Source organism: Anas acuta, chromosome 16 (assembly GCF_963932015.1).
Source record: "Anas acuta chromosome 16, bAnaAcu1.1, whole genome shotgun sequence".
NCBI classification, from domain to species: domain Eukaryota; kingdom Metazoa; phylum Chordata; class Aves; order Anseriformes; family Anatidae; genus Anas; species Anas acuta.
This window is the reverse complement of record NC_088994.1, coordinates 14,291,762-14,318,140: the sequence shown is the minus strand read 5'-3', so window position 1 is coordinate 14,318,140 and position 26,379 is coordinate 14,291,762. Positions and strand designations below refer to the sequence as shown.

General features: G+C 45.9%; 1 long non-coding RNA gene across 1 annotated transcript in view; it reads left to right on the top strand.

Annotated features, from left to right (window-relative positions):
• Window positions 1-387: 387 nt before the first annotated feature.
• Window positions 388-26,379, top strand: part of LOC137865656 (uncharacterized) — a 43,089-nt gene continuing 17,097 nt past the window's right edge. Inside the window, exon 1 of the long non-coding RNA XR_011102036.1 lies at window positions 388-463. This is a non-coding gene — a long non-coding RNA (uncharacterized lncRNA). The remainder of the gene's footprint in view (window positions 464-26,379) is intronic.

Below are 26,379 nucleotides of genomic sequence, written 5' to 3'. Positions count from 1 at the left end.
TTGCTTCCCTTTCATGCTAAACACTACAAAGTGCATTGCAGTAAAGCGAAAGGTCAGGCTTAAGCCATAAAACATGGAAGATTCCGGGCTGAAGTTGCCACATCATTAAGTCACAGCATCTTCGTGCTTATGTCTCCTCGCACATATGGTATATAAAATCACCTAGTGTTTCACAACCCTCTTAAATAATTAGGCACCACAGGGTTTGCCGGGTGACCACCTGGATGAAGTCAGAGCAGTGGCATCTGCACCAGCCAGATGGGAGTCTGCTGCCATCAGGAAATGGACAGCCGACCGCCACTCGAGTGAACCAAAACCACCGACTTCCAGATAAGAAAGGGAAAGGACAGGTCAGGAGAGAGCGATAAATGTGTCTTCTTTCAATTTTCAGGTTACCGAGTCCCTGCTGAAGCCGAAGGGGAGGGATGCTGTTCGCCCCAGCCTGAGAAGCAGCAGGGAGGAGGTAAGGTGAATCTGTACGTGATCAGCAAGCCGTGCACCTGGCAGTGATGTCCTGAGTGCTGGTTGAACAAAGGCTCATATTTTTATTTGTTTTTGTCATTTGAAAGAAAAGAGCCGGGAGAGCGAGAATATTAGCAATTTACTGTGAGGCTCCATTAGATCAAATCAGCGCCGATGATAGTCACTTATTTCCTCCATTTCATAATGATTTACTCTATAAATTAACGTCCGCCTATTGAAACACCCTCAGTGATGCAGTTCTGGGTGCCATGGCAATGTGGGATGGGAAGGAGGTCTGAACCCCCTGTTGGGTGGTGCTCAGTGCTGTCCGTGTGCTGCATGGGCAATTACGCTATGGGGATGGGGGGCCACGTGGAAAAGCAGACAGGTATTATACAAATATCAACCTGTCACCAGCATAACTCGGTGTAATGGCCCCACCAAAGTCATCACGCATCACGGCGTGTTAAACATCCATCACACGTGGAGGTTCGGAGAAGCCAGGAGGAAGCTGGAAGAAGCTCCCAACACCCAGAGCTGGAAGATGCTCACACGTAAGATTATCACTCCCTAGCAGAGGGTTCCTTTTTCTCACTCCTTCCACTCCAAAAAAAAAGATGATTCTGAAATAAATTGCTCACAGCTTTAACAGGAAAAGAAAGAAAATCCTCTTGAGCTTGTATGGGGAAAGCTAACTGCAGCAGTAAAACCAAACTAAAATCTCTCCCATAAACATCCACACAGACACAAATACTGCTGGTGGGGGAGAAGCTGTAGCCTGCCTGTGCTACACCATGGTGATGGGATGTGATCCCTTCTCTGTACATTTAGAGGTCACTTGTCATGATTTTGTGGTACAAAAGTGGAGGGGGATGCAGCCCGTAACTCGGATCGGTCCTTCCTCCATCAGAAACTTATCCCAGGTAATAACCTGGATTCTCCTGTCCCCGCTTTTGCAGGGGGTCATTCCTCTTTGTGACCAGCAAGGTCCCATTCAGGACAGGGTGAGATACCTGTGGGACAGGTGACTGAGGTTAAGATCTTCCCCTGCTCTGCATTTTTTGGTACTTTCAGAGGGTGATGGCTCAGCCATCTCAGGCTGAGTGTCTGGCACGGGCAGGTGGGGATATTTCATTGTTCACTGCAGACTTGGCTATTTTGCTAGCATAATGTACGTTCTGCAGCCAGACCAATGGATTGGAAAAGGACTCTGTTTAAGGGTTAAGCAGTTGGTGCTCCATAACAGGTACGGGAGGTGACACAAATCTGAAGTAATCCAGAGCGATTGGCTTGGTCTCCAGTCAGCTCGGTGCTGTAGCCAGGGATAAATGCAAGTGCACAGATTTCTAAAGGGAGTTTACCCACTGCTTGCTGCTCAGCCTGAGCACTCAGCAGTGCATTTACTCACTTTTTTGTGTACTAAAGCAGTACTGATACAGCTCACAGCATCCTCAAGCTGTTGTATAGAGGGTCAGGAAAGAGGCTTAATAGACTGAAGGTGCCTGAATGCAGCGTTACAGTAAGTAACCGACTCTTTAAAAGGAGAGACTGGTAAAAGAAAAAGCCCAGGGAACAAACACTGGATCTGTTGTGCTGTTACCATTTAACCTGCATTCACTGCCAATTGAAATGCACTTTACATTACTTCAGTCAGATACTTCAAGGGAAATCCTGGAGATGGGAGCACTTAAGCAAGAGCACTTCTGGTGGTAATGTGTGTATTTGAAAGCCTGGCAATTGGGAAGGTTGTGAATGCAGCAGCGTATCCAAATATAGCTGTAGCTTGTTATATGTAAACGGCAAGACTCATTCTGATATTCCTGCTCCTATCCTGCCCTTCTTCCCTGCAAAATGGTGTGATTCCTCCATCTGTCAGCATCTCCAGTATGTGTCTTTGCATGTAACAATGTTCGCCTGTGCACATTATCCCACTTGGCAGCTCAGTGAGAATGGCAGGTGTAGTATCAGGTTATAAAAAGCCCAGAGGAGACGTTAGGGAAAGGGTCTTTGAGGAAAGCGTTGCCGCTTCTGCAGAACCGCCTGTGCCACACAGGCCCACGGAGGAAGCCAGAAGTGTCAGATAAAGCCATGTGTGCTGCCGAGGGCAGGCGGAGGGTGTGCAAGGCTGGTGTCTGCTTCGGCTTTGTCAGGTCATGCATCATCAAGAGGATCAGCGGGTGAAGGTGTAAAGCTAGAGCAGCTGCAGCCCTCGCATGGGAGCTATCAGTTTGTGCAGAGATGGGAGCACGAGGCTGGGTGAAGGTGCAAGAGAACACCAGTGAGGGGCAAAGAATGCAGGTGAGACCCCACAGGTACTTAAATGTTGTTTAGGGTCAATCTGCTGAAGCTCACCGTGGCATATAATAGACACAGGACCAAGCGGGACATACAGGGTGCACCATATGGCAGGGGCAGTGTGGAAGGATGGGACAGCATGTGGCAAATCCCAGTGACACAAGGAAAAAGGTAGCACCCACACTTTCCTGGTTAACTTTCTCAGACAAATGATGCTGCTGCCTTGGCTTCGGTGTTTGGGTACAATTTAGTCTCTGACTTCATCATCACAGGGGCCAAAAGTTTAAAAGAAAGATTCCTTCTGGTTCTTGGCAAGAAACTTCTCTTTATGGGTGGGTTCATAAAAAGAAGCTGAGAATATCTGGCTGGAGAACAAGTGAGCATGACGTCTTGGAGCCAGGAAGAGGAACCACAGCCACTCTTCCCTAGACACAAACGGGAAGGCTGTGAGAACACACTGACCTTTATTCAGCGCAATTAAATGCCGTACAAACAAATCGCTAATTCTGTTTAGCAGCGTTGCTGCTTTTATCTCCCTGTGGCATTAACCAGGTAAAATTCCCCTTTGCTGATCTGACCACGTGTTGACACATTTAGGACTGCAGCACGTGAAGGAAATGTCCTGTTTGCTCTTTCCCTGAATGTCTCCTCCTTGGTTTAAATGCTCACGTAGGATCTGGAAAGGCAGCCACAGGGCAGGCACTGCTCCCTTTCCAAAATGCAGGGAGTGGGGAAAATTGGAGGACAGGCTGAGCATTTCTGGGTCTGAGCACCCCAGTATCTGGGACGGTTCCTGCTACACAGGTAGAAAATCAGAGCAGTGACTGCCCCAACAGCACACACGATGAACCTCCTCCAAATAAGAGACATGTTCAGGGAGTAGCATCTCTTCAAATGAGATGCTTTTTCTAAGAGCCCGCCCCAACCTGCATTGCACACTGATGTCCAGGCTGGAGCACACTCAGCCCCTGGTAATGGCACAGCTCCAAACTACTCAGGTGATTCTCTCGAGATCTGAGCTGCTCAAAATAAATAAATAAATAAATAATAAATTTCTACAGAGCATGTGCAAATAGTAATTCCTCTAATGTGTATAGCATGGCCAAATTTGAACAGATTTTCACAGGAACTTCAAAAGGCAAAAGGCATATTCCCAGCATAAAATTCTTCCTCGTCCCCCTGTAATAGTCAGAAATGTAACAGAGCAGATTGCTATTAATTTTTTAATATGGGAAAAACTGCTTGGTTGTTTTTTTTCTCCTCAGAAATCTCTAATCTGCGTTAATTGATTTTTTTTTTCAGCATTCACCCTCATGAAATTTCAGGCCAAATCATAAAATCCCAACAAAATAGGCATGGCAGCAGCCCTGTATTACAGGCAGTTGTCTCTGAAGACCCAGATCACTTTGTACCCATTTCTACCTTCACCACAGGGATCCTACATGAAGTGTTTACATTTCTGGTGTAATTAATAGATGCGAGCTGCTCATTTTGGGGTACCAGGGACACTTTGGGGTATCAGCTGTTCTTAGTAGGGTGATGAGCTCCCCCAGCCGCCCAGGCAGTCTGACAGAGCAAGCACCCTGGGATGTAAAATACCCAGTTCTGCATCATCAAAAATTGCGTACAACAAATTAGTGTGTTTTGGTGAACTTTCTGCTTGTGACTCAGCACTTTCATCTGTAAAATGGCAATAATGTCACCCTTCTCCTAAATTAATGCTAAACTGATGAATGCCATAGGCAAGGCTGAGAAGAAATTAGTCATTGCCCCCAGAGCAGAGTTTGAGTAGTTTGCTGGAAATAAAATATTGAATAGGTGCTCTTTAGAGCTGCTCTGTACTTTGTGTAGATGGAAATTTTGGAAAATAAATGGCAAAGCATAAAGATCATATGATCATGGATATGCCCAAAGGAATCAAGTTGAGATCATTCAGGTAAATGTAATTTGACATTTCCAGCCTATGTATTACACAAAGATTGTGCATATACCATCTTTATGCTTCGTGGTCCCCCTGAATTCCACATTTTAGCACCATAAACTCAGCAAAAACAGCCTCTGGTGGAACCGTACTGCTTCTGGGCCTTCCTTGTTCAGGACTTCCCTCCTCCTCCTCCTCAGACCAAGCTGCTGGCTGGAGCCTGCACTTGGGAGAGTTTTGTAATAAAAATCATGAAAGGGACACCCTTGACTTTCAGATGTTATGATAAGCACTAGGCACGTTCAGCAGGTTTATAATTTTTCCCCTCCTTCCATAATCTCAGCTTCAAAGACTCAGCTTATCCTTATCTCGGCCTAGAGGCCTGCATTAAGCCTGGTGTGCTCCCAGAGCCCAGCCAGCCACGAGTCCCTCCTTCAAGCTGCCCCCAAGGGCCACGGTTTGCGTGCAGCCAATGTAGGAGATGTCAGAGGTGCTCACTGCACTTCCAGAAACCATTTTTTTTCTTTTTTTCCTCTGCATTTCTGCACTGCTCTGCACCACACTGGTGCTGGACGTGTGCTCCCTGTCAGACAGCAATGGGAAGGCCTCAATGTTCAGTGCTCGTTCAGTGCTCAGCAACTTCCCACTGCCTGCCATGAACATAACAGTTGTTATCGGTGCTAATTAATCTATGGAGGTATTAATTGCCAGAGGAAATGCTTGCTGGAATGGCACGCCTGATCCAGCACAGCCAGCCAGCCCCACCTGGCTGATAAAGGTGAAAACTATCATGAAAATCATCATAGGGTTGTGATTCAAGTTCATGTTTTAAAGTTGAACTTATGATGTAAAAATGCTGGCCCAGTGACCAAGGAGAACTCAGGAAACAATAGGTATTTTTGGTAACTGCAACGTATTGGAAAAGACATGCAATTTCCCTAGTAGAAGCTTGTTCCTGCTGCACAAGCAAAGTAGCTTTGTTACCATTTTATTTATAATTTCACCAGATACAACCTATTAATTATTTGTAGCATGTTCAAGAGTAAACACGCACTCCAGGGGGATGTGAATGTTGTTTAAAGTTCAGCTCTTTCTGGCTCCCTTCCCCTGTACACAAACGTCCTCCCTACTTCTCATGCTGCCTGGGAGCCCGGCAAGGCCATGGTGCAAACAGGAGTCTGCCTTCGTTTGCTCTTTTATCGGCAGCTCAAAAGTAAAAATATTTTTCCTGTTTGTAGTCTGATGTTCCATGCTTAAAACAAGAAAAGCAGGAGTATGTTGCTACCTTTGCAGCATCCTTTCCTTGCAGGTCTCTCAAATACACTAGCAATCAGATGGGCAAATCTGTAGGCAGGATTCCTCCTAATTCACGTCCCCAAAGCTGCAAAACTTTGGAATTAATTTTATTTTTAATTTCATAAAATAAAATTAATACTTCAAGTAGGAAACATTTGAGGACAAGTTTCAGCTCGGAGCACTTTATTATGGCTGAGTTTTAATCCTCGGTGCATAAGAAGGATTAGGCTGAGAACACTGACATCACCTTAAATATAGCAGCACGGACATGCTGCTGTAATAAATCTTTTCAGCCTATAATTTCAATTCAGGAAAAATGCTGGTTGAAAATATCTTTTCTCCCAGTAACCTTCCCCTGGCTCAGATGTGCCCACGCTGCTGGACACCATCTGCCCCTGCCTTGATAGACATCAGCGTGCCGAGGCGCTCACCCCAACACAGCATGCCTTGCCAACACCTTCTGCTGGTCCAAAAAGAGTGGCAAAATCGTGGTTTTACCTGTTGCAGTCGCCATATAGAGATAGTGGATGAGGAAGTGTCTGATTAAGCTGTCACAAAACGTAAAACTGACCCACAAAACCTAGGTTTGAGCTAGGAAAATTCCCCCCTTGCACTTTTTGGAGAGGCATCGTGAGGGTGAAGTCTCCAGGCAGCGCGCAGCAGGAGGATGGGGCACCGGCCAAGTAGCCAGGAAGGGCAGATTTGATTTATAAGTGAAGCATCAGCAGATGTCTTAAAAGGTCCCCGGAGGGTTTGCAATACTCTGGAAGAGCTGAGAGTAATAAAATGGAATAAAATCGATTGCAGAGGCAAGTTCCTATCCTGCCTGCCACACCTAGAGGAGAATGTGTGCGGCTGCTTGTGGTCAGAAGCGGCTGCAGCCAGAGTCTGAGTGCTCTCCTCCCCAAAAAGCAGCATGCTAGGACTGATCCAGCCCCAGCTGATGTCTGATAACCTTCACAGGGAGGGCACCTGCTTCTCCGGATATCAGAAACCTCCTTCCTGGCATTCCAGTATCACTCGGCACTGCTGCGATTGCACAGGGAGGTTAATTGTAGCTCTTTTGTCTCGGAGATACCGTGGGACTGCAGAAACGCTCAGAGGCTCGCACAGTGACTAGAGGGAAGATAATATCCAGGTTCCTTGCAGAAATGTCAGGTGTTGAGAAATTGGTCTATGAGTAAAACAATTCCGTGTTTGCGGAATATTTGATGGTTATTTTTTATGAATCAGCATAATAGTTGTCATAAATGGAGTGCTACAGAGCCAGCTCCTACGGGCCCTAGATAGCACCAGTTCTGGCCTGCAAGTGACGTGCCAGTAGCATCGTCTCTGGCAAGAGATGTGAAATGTTAAAGCACCCGTTTCACTAGCAAAAAAAAAAAAAAAATCCCAGCTCTGATATCAGCCATCTTTTACCGCATATGGAGTATTATCACCAAGCGTGGCTGGGAGCACCCGAAGGTTCGAGGCTGCCCTGATAACACACCTAGCATCCAAGATATGTGCAAGACAAACATGTGTAACGGCACCGCTGATCGCCGCTTTGGCAGCCAGCGTTAATGGTACGGCTTCGTGGAAAAGCGCAATTCACAGCATTTGTGGGTGAACATATGCAAATCAGCATATAAATCAGGCTGATGAAGCTGCAGCAGCCACCACAAACCCAAAATAAGTGTCTCTTTCTCCCTTTAGGCTAACACTCGCGCTAGCTGCAGTAACAGCTGCACGAGCCTGATGGGACCCAAGAAGGCCATTAGAGCGCGGCGCTGTGGTTTCCAGCACAGTGGACTGAATGCAAAACCCTCCTTGCAAATTTGTGGTCTTGCTAATTTTTTATTTTATTTTTTTTAGTGGTGGTGGTTTGATCAGCATTGTGCTGTTGCATATGTTTTCCCAAAAGGGTCTGTACTGGGCTGTTACCTACACGGAGGGGAAAATATGACTTTTTGTCTTGTGATTCCTAGCTTGAAATTAACACTGCAGCCATTTTAAACAGACTCCGTTTCGAGCTGGTAAAACCTTTGGCTCAGCCTGATCGGTCTCCTCGAAGGCTGTCAAGCTGAAAGGAATTACAACGCAGAGAAAATTATTTAGAAAAGAAATTGCTACTTTGCAATTTAACTTTGCTACAGGGATAAAGTTTTAAGAAAAGATTAGCAGCTTGGGTGTCTTTTGTCTTGGGAGCCTGAGGTCCGACTCATTAGAGAGAAACGATTTCCTGAACATATTGAACACCCACCTTTGGAAATCTGCTCTCTGCAGGTAGCTCAAAATGGGCCCTAAACTCCCCAGTCTGTTTAAAAGGCTCAGCTTAGCCTTTGAGATAGATAGATAAAAAATAAATAGATAATAAACTAAAAAAATAAATAAAAGACTAAACCATGTATAAGAGAATAATTGTGATGCTCCACATGCAGAAAGGTAAAAAGATGCTTGAACAAAGGCAAGTCACTGGTGTAAAAGCAGTGACGATGCTGATGTTAGAAGGAGATAAAATGGAGATAAATATTATTGTGGGATAATAACAGAAGGTGCTAGGTTGTGGTAAAACAAGAGGTGAAGGTGGCTGACGTTCATCAGCTATGTAGACAGAGACGAGGTGTCTGTGATGTTGGGATGTGTTGCTGCTGGTGCTGAAATCACACAAGTTTGGTGATCTCTGGTTGTGCTCTATAGCCACTTGGATTCCTTGTGAGACGATCGCTTTGATGCAGTTGGGATTTTGCTGCTTTAAGAAGGACAAGTTAAAGAATGTAAAGTCTTAGGTGAGCATTTCATCTTTTAATGTAAATTTAACTAAATAAATAGTCAGGAATAAAAACAGGGACTTGGTGCCACTTCAAGAGCTGAATAAAATGCTGAACCTAACTAAAACCCACCAATGGTGAAAAATAAGCTAGGATTAAAAAATTAATCCCATTATTGTGCTCTAAAACATTATTAATAGGTGTAGGGGTTTTGGCAAATCCAGTTATTTTAATACTATCTTTTCTCCTAAATATTTCGTAGCCAGTTTTTATTTCTTTTATTCAATAGTCATTTTAGAAGACAGATAAACTCCCTATTAGTGGGGTTCAGTGGCAGGTGACCTGCCAGGTCTGGCGATGGAGATTTAAAAAAGCATCCATGGGAATTAGCAGCCACAGAGAAGGAGCGGAGAGCGCCTTCAGGCTGGGCACTGCTGCACCATCCCATGTCTGCCGTCCCCAGCACACAGCTCCGCATTACGGCACGATAACATGGCATTTGGAGGATGATAATATCATGCTGATCAATTCATAACCACAGAAGGCCGGATTCTGTAATCCCCATGCGCGCGGAATAATCACCGCACTTTGCAAGGAGTCCCATTCATTCCAGCGGGACTCTCTTGTAATCAATATATTTGTTTCCAAATTATAGTGTTATTGGTCCAACTTGATCTTTATTCCCGTTAACCAGTAACATGTGCAGAAGGCCTGGAAACGATGCCACGGCGAGGGCTGCTCTCGTCCCAGTCCCATTGTTCGAAGGCTCCAGCCCTCGGCGGCATTGTTCAAGCTGCCAGTTCTCTCTGAGCACTCCCAGCAGATGTTGGGGGGAGGGAGCAATTTATTTATTTTTTTAAGAAGTTCGCCTCTTTAAGGACCAGCCCAGATGAGAGATTAATTCTGTTTGCTCTCCCCTGCACTGTGTTTTGTCTATTTAAGTTGGAAAATATTTAGAGAGGAAAATGTGTTTTCTTGCTGTTCGAAATAATAATAATTTGCCAGTGGAAATTTATTGCTGACTTCAAAGGGAGCCCTAAATTTGCTGATAGTAAATTAAGGGCAATCCTGCTTTCACTACAGTCAGCGCTGCTATTCTTGTGGGGTTTCATGGGCGCTGATTTGAATGCAGAGCTGTCCGTAATGTGACATTTCCATTCTGCGAGCATCCCCTGAAGTTCAGGATTTGTTTTGTCAGCAGTGGAACAAAAATAAAAGAATTCATGGCCAGTTTTTGAAGACATACATTTGTATCAAAATACTAGCTTTCAACTCAAAACCTAGCTAATGTAAGAATGTTTCTCAGATTTGGGACTGTTCAGTCCCCTAAATAACTAGCAGAGTGCCTTAGGCCGTAACCTGGTCCTGGGACAGTGGTCTCCTTCCCATGAAAGGTTCAAGCTCCTTCTCAAGAACAGTTCTGCCCTCAGATCTCCTGTTTGATGATCTGCTGGACTTCAAATCCAGTGATGGAGTGTGACACTTCTCTCCTTTCCATTCTCTCATGTGTACCTCAGAAATAAACTGGGACCTCCCAAAAAGCTGGTTGATATGGATTTATCTCCGTGGAGCATTTTTACTCTAATGATCCATCCTTTTTGGTGATGTTTCTAGAAGATGATGATGTCCCAAGCATTTCAGCTTCAGTGAAGGTGAAGGTGTGGAGCACCTCAAGGAATGAAGCCTACAAGGTCGCCACAGGGAGCTCATCTCCTGCACCTGGAGCTTCACATCCCATCCAAAGGGAACTTCTTGGCTTAGCTCCCTCCCTAGCACTAACCTTAGAGCTGAGCATTTAACCAGGAAGAAAACAAAAAAATTAATCCGTGCCATGTCTTGATTAGGGATTAGAAATGTTAACCGGCCAGTGCCTTTTTCTGCAGGGGTATGCAGCCCTATACCTTTAATTAGAGTAGCCTGTGGTACTTGCCATAAAGCTGATAAGTAATAAATAGCTGCCTTTGTCACATGCAAGTTCAGCATTGTGAAACGGCACACGGACGGCTTTAAAAAGCCTTTGATTAAACCCAGCACTACAGTAAATCTACAAACACAGAGGAAAGAAAAGAAGCTATTTAGTCTGTGCCAGTTCCCGGCATTAAGTATGCAAATTTCTCGGTGTCTTCAGCTCCCAAGAACAGCAGGCGCTGAATGCAGCAGCAGCAGCAAGCGGCACGACATCATTCATTTCAATCATTAAAACAAAAGCGGGATAAATCGCTACCTAATTTGTAAAATATGCTTATCATATAGGCTCTTTGGTCTTTAAGAAAAGCACCAGCTGAATGAGAATCACTGAATTATTCTGGAGAAAAAAAAAAAATGCTTGAATCAATTCAGGTTTTCCCCCTTCTCCCATTGATTGTTCTTTTCTTTTTCCTTTCCTTGCCTTGCCTCCCTTTCCCTTTCCCTTTCCCTTTCCCTTTCCCTTTCCCTTTCCCTTTCCCTTTCCCTTTCCCTTTCCCTTTCCCTTTCCCTTTCCCTTTCCCTTTCCCTTTTCCCATTTCCCATTCCCTTTCCCTTTCCATTTTTGCTCTAACCAACCTGTAGCCTTCCCTCAAGCTCCCCAAACCACTGGCAACCACTGGCAACCACCAGCTTGGGGTGTCCACCTGCCCCGTGATGGTGCACGAGGCTTTATCCCCATCCCTGGTGCTCAGACACCATCTCTATTTTCTCAACAGCAACAGCGAGGATTACTGCTACAAAGGGAGCATCATCACTGAAACCCTAAGCAGGTTAAACTCTACCACACCTGCATGCAGAGTGCCCTGTGGATAACTTCTTTTCCCAATCAGGCTGCTCTTTTAGCATGAACCACTCCAGCTCCTCCTTGCCTTGTGCCTTTTGGGGTGCAGGGGACAGGGGTGGATTCACTGAGGCTGCCCTTTTAACCTGTCCTCGCCTCCGTGCACAGTCTGCCTCCTTTCCCCAATGCTTGTACGAAGGGAAGTGGGCCCAACAACCCTGCTCCTCTCTGGAAAGTGCCCTTCGATGCTTTACCAGCTGTTCAGCCATTCAGCGGCTGCAGGAGTGCCTCTGGCAGTGCAGCTCCCCACTGTTGTTCTGCTGGGGTGTCAGCAGATGGAGCATAGCGCGGTTATTGGAGCCGGGTGCGGAGGCTGTCAGAAGCCGTACACTGCCTGGCATATGCAAATAGATCCCAGGCATCTGGTTGTGCCTTGCTCTGGCCACGTTAAAAAAAAAAATATATTCAGAGAAAGCCATTGGTGAGGGAGAGCCGCTGGTCGGAGCTCAGGTGTCACTGTGCCGCAGGTGCCGCGCGGTTCCCAATTCGGGAGGTCAGCCAGGGCAGGAGATTTCCCCCAGCAGCGGCTGTAGGGTGGCACAAAATGCATGGCCATGGTCAGGCATGGCTGTGAAATGCCACCAGGGCCAGGAGCAAGGGGTTGTCACCGGAGCTGCGGCAGTGCTGCTGCTGGGAGAAGCAAGGACGGAATGAGACACCTGATGCACCGCGTGCCTTCGTGGTTCATTTTCAGCCTCAGCTCAGTTTGCTGCAGGCAGGACACTCCAGAAAGGGATGTTCAATGTTAGCACATCTCCAGCATCCATCGGGGTGGCTGCCTGGCACCCGCTCCATGAGCAGATGGACGAGTCAAGTGCATGAAGGACCCAGCCCATGTTAGTGGGGTTGGTTTTTGGAAGTAAAACCCGTCGGTAACCCATGAGCTGGCTGATGCAACGCAGGACAACCCCACTCTTCTTCTATGGAGCAAGCTGAGAAAATGCTGTTTTCTTTCCTTACCAAGCAATGCCTCACACTGCAGAACAGCCACCCCAAGAGCTTGCCTTGATTCTCTAGTGGAGATAAGAGGGGTTCTTCCCTTCTCCCCTCTGCTGTGCTTCTCTCTGGCTCTTTGGAGTGGGAGCACAACGTGCTCGGTGGCACAGCAAGGGGATGGTGCAGCAAGTCACACTTCCCAGCCACACTGGTTATTTCTAACCAGCAAAACCCACCCTCATGGAAGCACTCATGCCCCCCAGGGTCACCGAGCAGCTTTCAGTGTCCAGAAGGAGCTGGAGAAAGAAGCTGAAATCCAGATTCCTTCCTCTCTTTGGTTGCGGTGTCCTCACCGCCAAGGGCCTTGTAGGAACTTCGGCAGCACAAGCTGTTGGCGCGACGTTGTTGTATAAATATGTTTTATGTATAAATATGCATTTGAATCCGTGTTTGGACTCAAACCTGTCTGTTCATCCAGCTGTCGAGTCACCTCTGCAAACAGCAGGGTCCTTCGTGACAGATTGAAACCAAGAAAACCGCTGCCTGTTCTGCAAAACACAGTTAATTTGTTAAAGAGATGGGGACTTGGCGGAATTAATAAGATGTGCTGGGGAAGAGAGCGGCTCGCCGAAGATGCTGGGTCCCGGGTACGAGTGCGGTTTGCAGCTTGCTGCTAATCCTGCAATTAAAGCTACAGTAGCAGCGTATCACAAAAATGGGATTTGCATAATTTGAAATTTGAGGAAAATCTCTAAATACTTTAATTTTGATAGAAACTGTTTCCACTGCTGACATGTGTCTACACCTATAATTTCAGTTGATAAATTGCTGTAATTTCTCCTCCATTTCATGTTCTTTCTAACATTAATTGTCAGTTGTAGAGTAAAACAGTAGAAAGAGGGAGAGGGAGACGGAGAGGGAGAGAGAGGGAGAGAATAGTGTCATTGTGCTTTTGTGGTGTGAATAGCCCTCTGAGGACTGATTATCTTCCACGCAGATGCAAATAAAAAAACAAGAGAGGGAGACCTCTTGGCTTGCACAAAACTACCGCGATGGGTAGAAGCAAGGAGCTAAAGCCCCATACAGGGACCTAGGAGTGGAGAAAACCTTTTCCCAGGCTGCTGGAAGGACAGACAGACAGACAGGGATCAGTTTCCCAGGCTGCTGGAAGGATGGACAACTGGACAGGGAGCTGCAAGGCCCAGAGGTTGCACGCTGTGCCCCTGCTCCTGTCCCAAGCCATGTCCCCATGTCACAACAACAGGGGACCCCGGGCAGGTTTTTGGGCCAGGTGAGAAGAAGGAGGGTGCCCATGTCCATGGGGATAACATCAAGCATCAAGTCCCGCAGCACCAGCACCATTTGGGCTCTGCTTCCCGTCCCGCCTCCCCAAACACCACTTTTCAAGCTACTTTTTAAATAAAAGACCCTTTCAAACAGAGGAGTAGCGATACTAAATTATTCTATTAATTTATTATTCATGATGAAAAATTATTCTAATAAACTGTGAAAAATTATTCTAATAACATTCCAGCCTATTAATATTCTGCAGACGAGCAGTTAAACTCACTTCCTGTGGCTGCTCCCCTCCTTAGCGCTGATCTATTTCTTGCAGAGTTTATTGAAATTAAAATCTGCTTCTTTGGAAATGTGCTGCATTTAACAAAGCCGGCAGGGGGTGGGGGGAAGAGCTGCGAGCTGGGAGAGGGAAGGGGGCACCCGCTTCTGCTGCTGCCAGAGCAAGGGGGAGCCCAGGGAGGGGAGAAAAGAGTGTGCATGGTCTGGTCTGGGGGGGTTGTAGCTCTGGGGGCTGATGCACGTTAAAGTTTTGCAGCCAGAGCAGTGTCCCAAAATCTTTCAGTGCAGGGAGAAGGCTCCTTGCTTGTCCCCATCCCTTGGCCGGTGTCTTGCAGGCTTCACTCCTGCCCCTACCTGCAAACCCTGAGCTCGATTTTCCTCTCCCACATGTTCCTCATTGCAAAAAAAAAAAAACAAAACCCAAGGAACTGCCCCGCCGTAACCCAAATATCACCCTCCTTGGGGACGAACGGAGCTCGCAGCCAAATGAGGGACGAGGCTGGGGACCCGGCTGCCACCCGCACCTCGGGGCCAGCATCCTTCCTTTCTCCCCTCCTCCCGCAGCCTTCCCCACGCGCTGGCACCGCGCGCTCGCCAGGCTTCATGCCAGAGATATTTTCCTAATGGTTCCTCTGCCTGCTCCGCTCGCTGCTCTGCTCGCCTGCCAGCTGGCTGCTGCGGGCCCCCGTGCCTGCAGGCAGCTGGGGAGGGGTTTCATGGGTATGCGGGGCTTGGGAGCGCTGCGTACAGGTGGCAGGGCATCCCTGGCACCCACTGCGGGCCTCCCAGGGGGATCTGGGGTGCTTTCGGCATCCCTGCCCAGGATTAGGGGTGAAGGGGTGCAGGAGGCTGTGATGGGGGAGTTTCTGGTCCCCAGAGCTTGCTCCTAGTGAAAAAAAATAAATAGATAAAATAAAAATATACATGTCCATGGATGTTGCTTTTCCCACAGTTTCTCTAATCATCCTTGGGTTCAGTCTGTGCAATATCTGTTCCGTACCAGAGCCAGGTCTTCTTCTGACCTTTTCTTTTTTCTCATCTTTTTTTTTCCGACTGCCTCTACAAACCCAACAGTTCCTTGCACAAATATCTGGGCTTCCACCCGCACCTCCCCAGCTGGCACGTGTCGTTATGCCAATTGCATGGCAAATTAGATGCACAAGTGTGCGTTAAATGTTTCCGTGACTCCGAGTCCTAATAAAAAAGCTAACCTCCAGGTGACATTATTATAGCTTTAACAAGTAGAGTGCCTCGGTAAAAGGACTTCATCTCAAAGGACTTTGACTGAAGCCATCTCCTTCTTTGTGTGTTCCTCCCTCGCAGCATGGGTAATTAAAGGACCAGCTCCAGCTCAGAAGATTCCTCAGCTTTTGCGTTTGAGGATAGCTTTCCCTCTATTTTTTCCCTCTTCTCTGATGGCAGATATTAGATCGAGCCATTAAGCAACATCCTCTCTTTCTCCTGAGAATATTCATCAATAATTACGAACAGGGCTTCCTCCGGGGCTGCCCCCGCCTTGCCCAGGAATCTCACCGCTTGATACCACCCTGATGGAGTAACTCTGGCATTGGTTTTTATTTCTGAAATTCATTTAATGTATTTCTCTCTCTCTCTGGGATCGGGGAGGCCCTACCTTGTTCTGGGTTTAGAGCAGACAGTTGGCCAAAGCTGAGGTTTTATCTGCTCCAGAGGGGAAAAGCATTTATATCAAATAAAGCAGAAGTGGAAACTCCTTAATACAGATTGACTGCAGTGGTGTACAACCGACTTACCTCAATTACACAGCTGAATTGATGCATGTTTCTTTCTGCCCCGGTACAATATACGTATTTAACAGGTTTGCATGAAGGCAACTGAAATACTCCAAACAAAGCTTCTTAACAATGGGCTCCTTGGCCAAAACACATCCAGCACAGCCGGCAAAGGGGTTCTGCAAGTACGAGTAGCTCCTCTGAGCGATGCCCTGCTCTTGTTGAACAGGCGATGGATGAAACCTCCGAAAAAGAATTCAGCAAGTAAAGGGTTGGATGCGGGCGATGTGGTCAGAACTGCAGGGTTAGGGTAGAGGCACACGTGAGCAACCTTGCTGAGGGTGAAAGGAATTGGTGCTGGCCTATCTCTATTTGTACACACCAATCTTCTTTGCCCTGACAGTTTTCTAGATTTTATCAGGCTGTGAGCATCGTAAACCTCGCCTTGCCCCCTCGCAGCATGCCTTGGTGCATGGGGGACGTTCGGGAAAGTCACTCCATCAATTACACCCAGGGAAATTAAGGTAGACACTACCTTCAGCTCCATTCGCCTCCTACAGCTTACTTCTTCCTTCTCTGAGAAGTTAATCAAGAGATTTAATTCATTCACATAGGTAAAGGCTTTGCAGACAGCCTGGAACATGTACAGGCACCCAGTCCTGCCCCACACGGCCACAGTAAAGTAACTGTGTTATTTTATCCAAGCGTGCTTTTAGCTTTTCCAAGGTGAGCATCAGCCCTCGGGATTATTATGGCAGCGGCGAAGGGCAGAGCCCTGCTTTGGTGCCTGCCGCTTCCCTCTCGATGTCTGATGGTTATCTCCTCCCCGTTCCTACCCATCGGAGCATCCCTCGGCTAAAGTCTTGTCTTTGTTAGGAAGATAAGCTATAGCAGGAAGGCAGCAAAAAAAAGAAAAAAAAATTCCTCTAGCGTGTTATATCTTTTTCTCCCAAGGAATATCACACAGCTTGGACAGCTACTGTAATGCTAATGTACAAATCAAAACTCTGAGGAGCGAAATAGAAACATCCAACCATATTAAATAAGTTTTTTTGTGTGTTTGAAAGCTTGCAAAAATCTAGATATTAAATTGATGTCCTGGCACTTGTGCAGTGTAACAGGCAGATTCAATTAAAAGAAGAAAATATGTCCAGCCTGTAGTGTGGGCTAAGCAGCAATAAAAAAGCAAATCAATTTTGCAGGAGTTTCAAAGCCTGGTGCAGATTTCCAGAAGGCAGAAGCCAAAAATATATTTATTAAAAAAGACCCTAGGGGCTCAACAGTGTCATTTTAACCAAACTACTGCACCCTCAACATGATGAACTGTCACTGTATTTGGAGAAATACTTTGTAAATAATCCATTTATATGTATAGATAGAGCATGTTATTTATGTATAGATAAATGCATAGGTTTATGTTGCACATATTCAATGTCATTGATTATTGGATAGAGATGCAATGGGATACTGCAAAAAAATATGGGTTGTGCCAACTTTTAGTCATTGTGTTCTCAGATATGCAATTGAGCATTAGCATGTAGGTTTCTATGCAGTATTAAATTAGGGTGTTGCATTCGTATATGAACATATACATGTTTTTATGAGCATGTGTGTATATAGTATACGTATGTGTGTGTTGGTAAGCTCACACGCATTGCCATGCATGTGTTGATGGATTATTTGCAAAATATTCCAGACATAGATGTATCAAAACTGCTGGTTTGGGGTCCTGAGGTTGGTCCTTGCTGGTGTTTTTTCTAACTGAAAGCTCAAATGTGTAAGATGTTGATGAGAGTTTCTCCAGCCAGCCCAACACAGAACCAAGACGGGCAGCCCCAGCTTCCTCCCCTTCCTCCAGCAGCACAGCAGCCTTCAGAAATCAAAGGCTGGGAGAGCCCCCACCTCTGTTTTACCTCTTCATCCTATCCCAGCAGAAATTCCAGACTTGAAGCACAGTTGTGACCCCACTGAAATCAACTGCCAAGCTCCTGGGTCAATCAAAGAAGGATTTCCACCTATATTTATATATATTTTTGAAGGGATCCATTAAGCCTTTTTGTCACTAGTTAGCAGGACCAAATCTTGAAATCAAGACCAGCAAATCCCACTGCCAGCCACGGAGGTAGCCTGCGCCAGGCTAATCCCTGACAACTTCTGCTTCTCCATCTACTTCTTGCTCCGCCACCCAGCGAGCTTCGTGTCCTTGAAGGGGGGATTTTTGCTGTCTCTTTTCTTGCCACTGCTTTGTTTTTGTTGCAGTTGGTGCTAGAAACAGGTGATCGTAAAACGTTACACCGCGCTCAGCAGCAAACTGAGAAAAAGTCATTTTCTCCTGTTACACTGAGCCGCAGATTTATTTCCCTGAAGAAACCCAAGTGTGACTGCAAAGGTAAAAAGTGGGGGGAGCAGCAAGGTGGTGATGATTAAGGTGCTCTCCCACAAAATAAGTAACTCAGCCCAACCTGCCGACACCTTCCTGGGGTCTGCATCGCGCCCTGAGCCACTGCAGCACCTCTGTGTGTGACCACGGGGCTCAGCAGAGCAGCCCCCGAGTGCTGGGGACAACGTGAGCCCAGCAGGCACGAGGGCTGTGGGTTTTGTTCAAAACACAGACAAACACAAACAGGGAAAGAAGACTGAAAATCCAAATTTGTTTCTAAATCTATTTACGCTTCGCAAGGCTCAAGATCACCTTGAACCATCTTTAGTGTTTCCTAGCCTTTTTCCTTTGAAGTTGCAAGTTCTACATAAGCACATAAGCCTTTCAGGAAGGGGAAAAAAAAAAAAAAAAGAGGAAAAAAGGAGGTGTATGAAGAAGCTATTTGTGATATGCATTTTTTAATACTGACATTTTAAAAGGTTGAAATGTTATGGCGTCTTTTGCAAAGTTATGCCATTTAAACAAGATAACATGGCATTTTACCATTAAAGAAAAGACCTTCTTTTTTACTAGTACCTTTGAACAGTTTATCATTTTGCAATAATATCCTTCAGCTATGCAGCTCTCTGTTCATTTTCAAATGGAGGACAACTTCTCTTCTAATTGTGCTTATGATGCCAATTAGCATTGGGGTTTTCTGCTTTTATTAATAAACAGCCCTTCTAAGAGCACTGTGGCTGTCCTAAATATTTTTTTTCTCCTATATGGAATTCAGGAAGAAATCGTAATTAATTCCTCTTTCAGTGAAAAAGCAAAGCTATTTTTAAATTGCATGCCTGATCAAATTAACAAACTGTTAGACAATTAACAGTCTTTTTTTTTAATTTATTTTTTTTTATTTTTGTGTTCTTTAAAATGCAGATTCAATTTAATACTGTTTTTGCCTTCATCCTTTTCATGTGTCCTAATTGTTAGCTAAGTAGCATCAGGACTCCGTGTTATCGGCCAAGGCAGGTGTCAGGGTTAATATTATTAAAGATGCAATTATTCCTTTCCCAAGCACAGCTTGTCAGTTTAGCTCATCAATGTATATATCAATACATTTTTAAAAGAAAAAAAAAATAATCTCCATTTCCCATCCATAATTACCTCCCTGGGTTCTTGCCCCTTGTTTTGGAGCTTTCCCTCTAACCTCACGAGTCCTAGAGAATAAAATGAGGTCTGGCAGTCCTAGGGAGAGTCCAGCTCCAAATTCTCCAACTTGGGAGCGGATTTCCAAAAATTCAGCCTGCAGGAATCAGAGGAGCTCTCCTGCATCATCTCCTGGAGCTGCTGCAGGACATGAGGGCACTGGGAAAGTTGGAAGGGAAAATGTTTGTGATGCCCACACCCACGAAAGGGACGACGCCACCATCCCGGCTTGTGACTTTCACCTTTGGGCTTTTCTCCAAACACCATCATGACTGAATCTCCTGGAGAAAGCACAGGATTGGGACACCAGTCACTAGGAATATGGTTCAAAGCTAACCAAAATTGTTCACTAAGTATGGCTTGTATTCATAAACTGTTTCAGCAGGCAAAGCTGAAAACACCAAAACAGGGTATTTTTCAAAAATTTCCTAAATGATACAATTCCAGAGTTTTAAAGTGATGTTGTCTTTTCAGCTGTGCCTAATTTTATTTTAAGGGAAGGTTTGGGAATTGGATGTCTCACTTTGCATTGAACAAAGTGTTCTCTTTGACCCACGGTGAAGTACACATGCACACATCCCTGCAATTTGGCCAGCATTCAGAAAATCAATTATTTCAGAGTTTTCACAGTGCCCCTTGAGGGAAATTGTTCCCTGACCATTCCTGGTCAGAGGAACCATGTCCTGAAGCTATATAAGTCATGAACAGACAACAGTTTAACAGCTCAGGTTATGGTTTATTCACACATCTTCCAGCATCAGCACACCAAAGGCATTTTTGCTGACACCTTCCTTCCCTATCAGTCTCCAGCAAGCTCCTCTCGAGGCGGGTGCCCAGAGGATCCACAGCCCACATTTACAGCCACCAGACCTGCATCCTACAGTTCAGCATGAGCCTGATGCATGCTGCCAAGCCAGCTTCCATTTCCCCTGGAAATTTGCAGATTTGCTTTGCTGTGGGACCTAACTTCCAGCCAAAGAGCTCCAGAGCAAACCAAGTGGAGGTTTTTGGGTTTAGAAACATGTATAAATCAAAATGTGCCTTTTCACTGAAACTGGAATGTTGGTGGGACATGCAGCTTCTTCACTATTTTCTCCCAGAATGGCAGGACTGAAAACTGTTTCCAGCAAGTAAAAATTCAATTGCAAACCAAAAAGCCCAAGAGTCCCTGCAGCCCAGCGCCACACTGTGCTGCACACCCACTGCAAGCAGAGCCATGAAAGAGGGGCTCAGGGCTCAGGGCTGGAGCTTTGAGCTTTGGTGGGGGTGTCCTGGTGTAACCACAACCAACCCAGGGTCCTCGTCCTGCCTGTCCATGTCCTGGGACCATGCTCATGGAGCATAACATGCGGGGGAAGTGAGGGTAGGGAAATGCATGGGAACGAAGGGGAACGGCTGGAGTATTTAAAGAAAATTGATTTTCATTTATTTTTTTATTTGGTTCGAAAGCAATTCTCAGCAATAGGGGTTTTAATGTGGAATTTCGCCCAGCTTTCATGTGGGATCAGGATCTGGCGGGGTGGTAGAAACTGTGACTGTAATTAGGAGGGCTGCACATTCATCCTGAGCCTAACTTCTGGCTTAATTCACTTCTCAAGCCAGGACAAATCAGAAATAATTCCCTTTCCATTAATACACTTCACAGGCCTGTGAATGTGATAAAATAGCACAGCCCTTCCAGCCTTCCATCCCCTCTTAAACAGGAGGTGTTACTTGTGCCACGGCGGTGCTGAGGATGGGAAATGGGAGATCCTGAGATCAAAGTGATGGAGCTGTGTGCTTTATTTTTTTTTTGAGAGCGAGAATAAGGAAAGAAGAAAGAGAGCAACTTCTTTAATGAGAGCCTTTTAATACCGACATGGCAACTTGGGAAAATTCACCTTAGTGCAAGAAGAAACCCTCGTTGGTCCCGTTATCATTACAGACCAGCAGGAAGACAAGTGCAGGAGCATGCTGAGGGGAGGGCTCCAGAGCTCCCCGTGTGCTGCCCAGGCTGGGGACATTTCTGTGCACTGGCCAAACCCTTCCCCTCTGCCACCTAGCACCCTGTGCAAGGAGCCAGAACACCCCTGAAGCCTAGAAGTGGCTCCGTTTTACCACCTAAGTCACTTTAGCAGGTGGAACAAGGGGAGCCACGTCTGGTAACAGAGTCTGTGTCCTGGGAGAGAAGTGGAGAGGTCACAAAGGAGGGGACCTGCTGCCTGCTGACCCTCTGAGCTCACTGAGACCTCTGAGTGCCTCTGAGCAAGAACTTGGATGAGCTGGAGCCTCTGAGACATGGACAGCACTCATTCCCGTGGGAGTTATGGAGCTAAATCCTTTCCTCCCCTTTGAAAAATCTCCACCTGTGAACTTTGGGCCTGAAACTCGCCGTCACAGCGGTCGTGTTCCTGTTCTGCTCTGAGAGCCACTGCATTATATTAGTGATAGCATTTGATTGTTGCACTTTGATATAACTGAATAGGTAATCAGACCACTCTTTATTTTAGCCTGAGGATATGCCTTTGATTTGTAGAGGTTGGCCATTTCTTATCTGAGTTTGAAAATGGGATTATTTAAATGTGTATTGATGTTTTTCATGTGGTCTAACTGTGCGGTTCAACATGGTAATTCAACTCATAGCTCTACCAGATTGTTATCTAATCTGATAAGATATGAACAGCACAAAGCCGAGATGATGAAACAATCAGGATTGTTGACTCACTGGGGTCCTGCTAAATCCAGTCTGCTTTCATACTTAATTATCCTGTCAAGTTCCTCGAATCTTCGCTACTCCAGCACTGTGATGGCGAGAACAGTGGTAGTGACACCACTTGGTGAATACATAAGTTGATCAAAATAATTTCAGCAGATACAATGGCTATTTATGCCTCGACTGCAATATGAAAAGCTGCTGATTCAAATACCCTAGACTGCAAAATTGGCCCTCTTAGCATTTCTGAGATCACGGAAGGCCGTTATTAGAGGCTCCAGAAGTTAATGTTTTGCTAACACGAGCCGCCACCGGACTGCTTCATCCCAGAGGGGGAAGAGGAGTGAGGGAAAATTCTGCTTTCCTGGGAGCCAGGCTATGAAGGTTCACATTGCTTTTTGCAGCCAGCCCTTACACCGACCCTGAAAACTTTGCTGGAATCTATAGCCCACTCCTCCCAGTGCTGCCTATGGCATATTTTATTGCTCCTATTACTGCCACTTTTATTAAAAGATACTTAAGCGGTATCATGTACATCTAAAAGATAAATTTTAGAGGTTTCTCCTCCTTGCAAATAGTTTTGGTCTGTTTTTCTCAATAGTCTAAAGGAGTACTCGCAAGAGTGAGGGTTGTAAATGTACCTTTAACAGGTCAAAGCTGCTGTTTCATATATACAAGAAAATAAGCAATAAGGATCAAGCAGAAACAGTGGAAATATTTCAAGCATCTGAACTGAAATCATACTCCTTTGCATTTTACATGAGTCTTTGCTCTTAATTTGGGGTCAGCATTTTGATATCAGGCAGTATTTCGTCACAGACTAACCTGGGTACAGAGGAGGTCCTTTAATAGGGATGCTTTCAATGCTCAGAGAAGGAAAAAAAAAAGGCCTATGATGTCCACAGCAATCCCAAAGATCGAAATATTGCTGTGTCAAGCATCTTTTGCTGATTGACTCGCCAGCAGGTTCACCTGTGGATGCAGCTGGAGCAATCGTTAAGGGTTTTGTGCTGGTGTAGAGCAGCCAGTCAAGCATCCTCGTATATAAAATCGACGCTGAAATACCCAGATACTGAAAGATGCTGCTTTATCCACTACGTGCGTTTTAACGGGAAAACCACTGCTTTAATTAAAAGCGTTATCAGTGGTGAGACTGAGTGATTTAGACCAAAACAGTTAATGTTGTCTTTGAAAGGCAGCCCCAGGTGAAAATGCCAAATTTTCAGAGACTTGAGCACCAATGAAGGCAGGCACCTACCCCACTGCTCAGCATCGAGGCTGTGGAAACTTTTGGTCCCGAATGGTACAGGAGCCTCAATCCTCTAATCTTTCCCGTTGGTCCTCTTGGAAAATTGTAGCTATTATGTGTAAATTAATTATGCTATTTTTTGTCAAAATTGAAGAGTGCCATGCGAGAGAGAGAGCCTTCCCCAGCCCCTGCGCACACGGGGTGACAGGAGGCCCTGCCCTGTTCTTTCACAAAGGCTGTAATTAGCACGGGAAGGAAAGACCAACTGTTGTTGGAAAATGTTAATGCTAAAGGTCTCGTTTCAGCCCGTGTCTCTTGTACAAGCCCGTGTCTCTCATACGAACTGATGGGGAAAAAAAAAAAATGGTGTCTTTTCTGCTCTGGCAGAAACCATCAGAGCTCTGGGAAACCAACAGAGCTTTACCAACAGCTGCTTTATGAAAAATAAAGTGATGGGGAAACCTCCCTGCTCGGGCATTTATTAGGCTCACCCTCCTCTGAGGGTGTCACCGCCGATGGGACCCCACCTTATGTTTGTCCATAAAGCTCTAAAATCTTGCCCAATGCCCCAAACAGACAGAAAGCCGAGCAGACAGCTGCTGCAGCTTCACAGGGGGTGTTTTTTCTCCATGCTGTCTCTGGGGATTACAGCCTAGAGACCCAGCTCAGCACACACATGTGACAAGGTTTCCCAGCTAGCTGAGGAAAGGCGCATTAGGGGACAAGGCTGGAGAGGGGCTTTTCTCCACTTGTCTCCCTTCCCGGTACAGACCTCAGGCTTTGAAAGCTCAGGGTTGTGGGGCCCAGATCCCAGATGTTTTCTCAAGTTGGAAATTAGAATGAATTTCTGCTCAGGAAGAGCAGTCAGACATTGGGACGGGTTGCCCGGGGAGGTGATGGAGTCACCGTCCCTGGGGGTGTTCAAGGAAAGGTTGGACGTAATATTTAGGGACATGGTTTAGTGGGTGATACTGGTGTTAGGGGCACGGTTGGACCAGACAATCTTGGAGGCTTTTTCCAACCCCAATAATTCTAGGATTCCATAGATCTGTTGTAACAGGACCACCACAGCCCGTTCCCTGGCCCTCCCACCTCCCTGACCCACAAACAGGTGCAGAGCTTCGGACCTATGGGGCCGTCCTGGTGCTTGGGCAGGCCAAACCTTGCTCACCAGAAAAATGAGATTTTAGGGTCCTCTGTAAACCCCAGAGGACCCTCATCAGGCCCCTCAGCCACCCCCAGCTCCTCTGTGCAGCTGCCTGACACAGCCCCCCCCACCCTGCAGACCCAGGGGTGACCCCAAGTCCCATCCACACCTGGGCTTGCTGATGAGGCTCAGAATGCCTAAAACCGGGTTAATTTGTAGGAAAGTGACAGAAATAAATTGCTGGCACTTTTGTGTGCTGATAAGTTTAACCTTTTTTTTTCCCCGAGCGGCTAAATTGCCAATCATCCGGAAACACACCAGAGTTCACCCATTACATAAAGGAAGCTGTTAGTCTCATTTAAAACAATATTGACCTTTTTCCCGTCCTTTCCATCCTGACTAAATTACAGGGTACATTTTTCGAAATGTGGCTTTTGTCTGACTGCAACCAGGTGACCCTGATTTTTTCCTCCCCTCCCTACCCCCCTTACAGCTTTCAACCTTTCCTTTCTTCTTCTACCACACTTCTTAGCTTAACCACTGAGATTTTCAAATCCAGAGGTATTTAAGAAAGAGTTTGTGTGATTCACATATTTTCTGGTTACAAAAATCCACCCCTGGAGCCTGAGGAAAGCTTCCCTGGTGCACCCTGTGGGGGTAGTGGGGGCATTTTGAGAATGACTGGGAAGTGTCCCTGCTCTGCCAAAGCCAGGTAAGTGAGTGTGTGGAGCTCCCATTTTCACTCCAAATTAACTTCGGATTCAGCATTGCCAATAGATTAGCTTCTGGGAGCAAAAAACGCTCCTGCTCATAAAAAATCTGATTTATTCCTTGTTTTTAGCTTTAGATCAGGCTGCGAGTACACATAGCTCCCATGTAAAATTAACCTAACCCATTCTGAGAGATTTTCCCTGCACAGAAACATATTTTTAGTTCATTTCAGATGTCAGCTGCTGAAAACATCACAGTACAAGAGGGAAGCTCCGTTGTTTTTCCTATACCCAAGCCCCCTGACAGCCACGTGGCCTTACAGATATATTCTACTTGCTTTTCCTTTGTTATCTCCTGAAGAAATAAAAAGAGACAAAGTCTCCCTGCTAAGGTTTCTTTCCTCCTAAGCTGGTGCCCATTGGCCTCTTGGCATTGATGGCATTTAACAAAGGGGGCTGAAGCCCCAGCTGGGGCAAATAACAGTACTGGGGAGGCTTGGTTGGACCAGCTGAGACTCAGAGCCACCCCCTGCACAATTGTGAGCATGCTGATGGCACTTCTTGCATTATTTTTTTCTGGATGAAAGCTCAACATATTCCCATGTACGTTCTGCTAGTTCTTGGCTCATGCAAAAACATCTTCTAATGCCAAACTTTTCTGAAAATTAATAAGAGCTTAATCTAATTCGGAATCATGTTGTTTTTTTTATAAAATGTTCATTTTAAATCATTAAAATGGTTTCTGTTTTTGCGGTGGTGGCTTTTTTTTTATCCCAACAAACACTCTTCTGTATCTCAGGTGCTTCTTGCAGGAATCCTGAGATACGGGAAGCTTTGGGGTTTCCTGACAAGGGAAACATGGGTGTTTCCATCAAACCTGGGAAATTCGGGCTTCCTAGGTGGAAGCATTAATCCCACTGGTTTGGTGCCACAGCACTGAGAGCCTGGAGAGAGCAGGCTCAGCTTAACCCCATCTCTTCAATATTTGATTAATCTGAGTTGGTGATACTGAAAATGGCTTGAAATGTTTAGTCTTCTGCAGGAAAGAGAGATTCAGGAGCCGGAGCGCCTTTCAGATCAAACTGCCAGCAGAGAAAATCATTTCTTCAGGTTGCTTCCTGATACCGTGCTCAGTCCGTCTGTGAAAATATTTGGGTTGCGTTGCCGGGATTTGATTGACTCTCCTGCCAACAACAAAGTTTAATAAGCTTC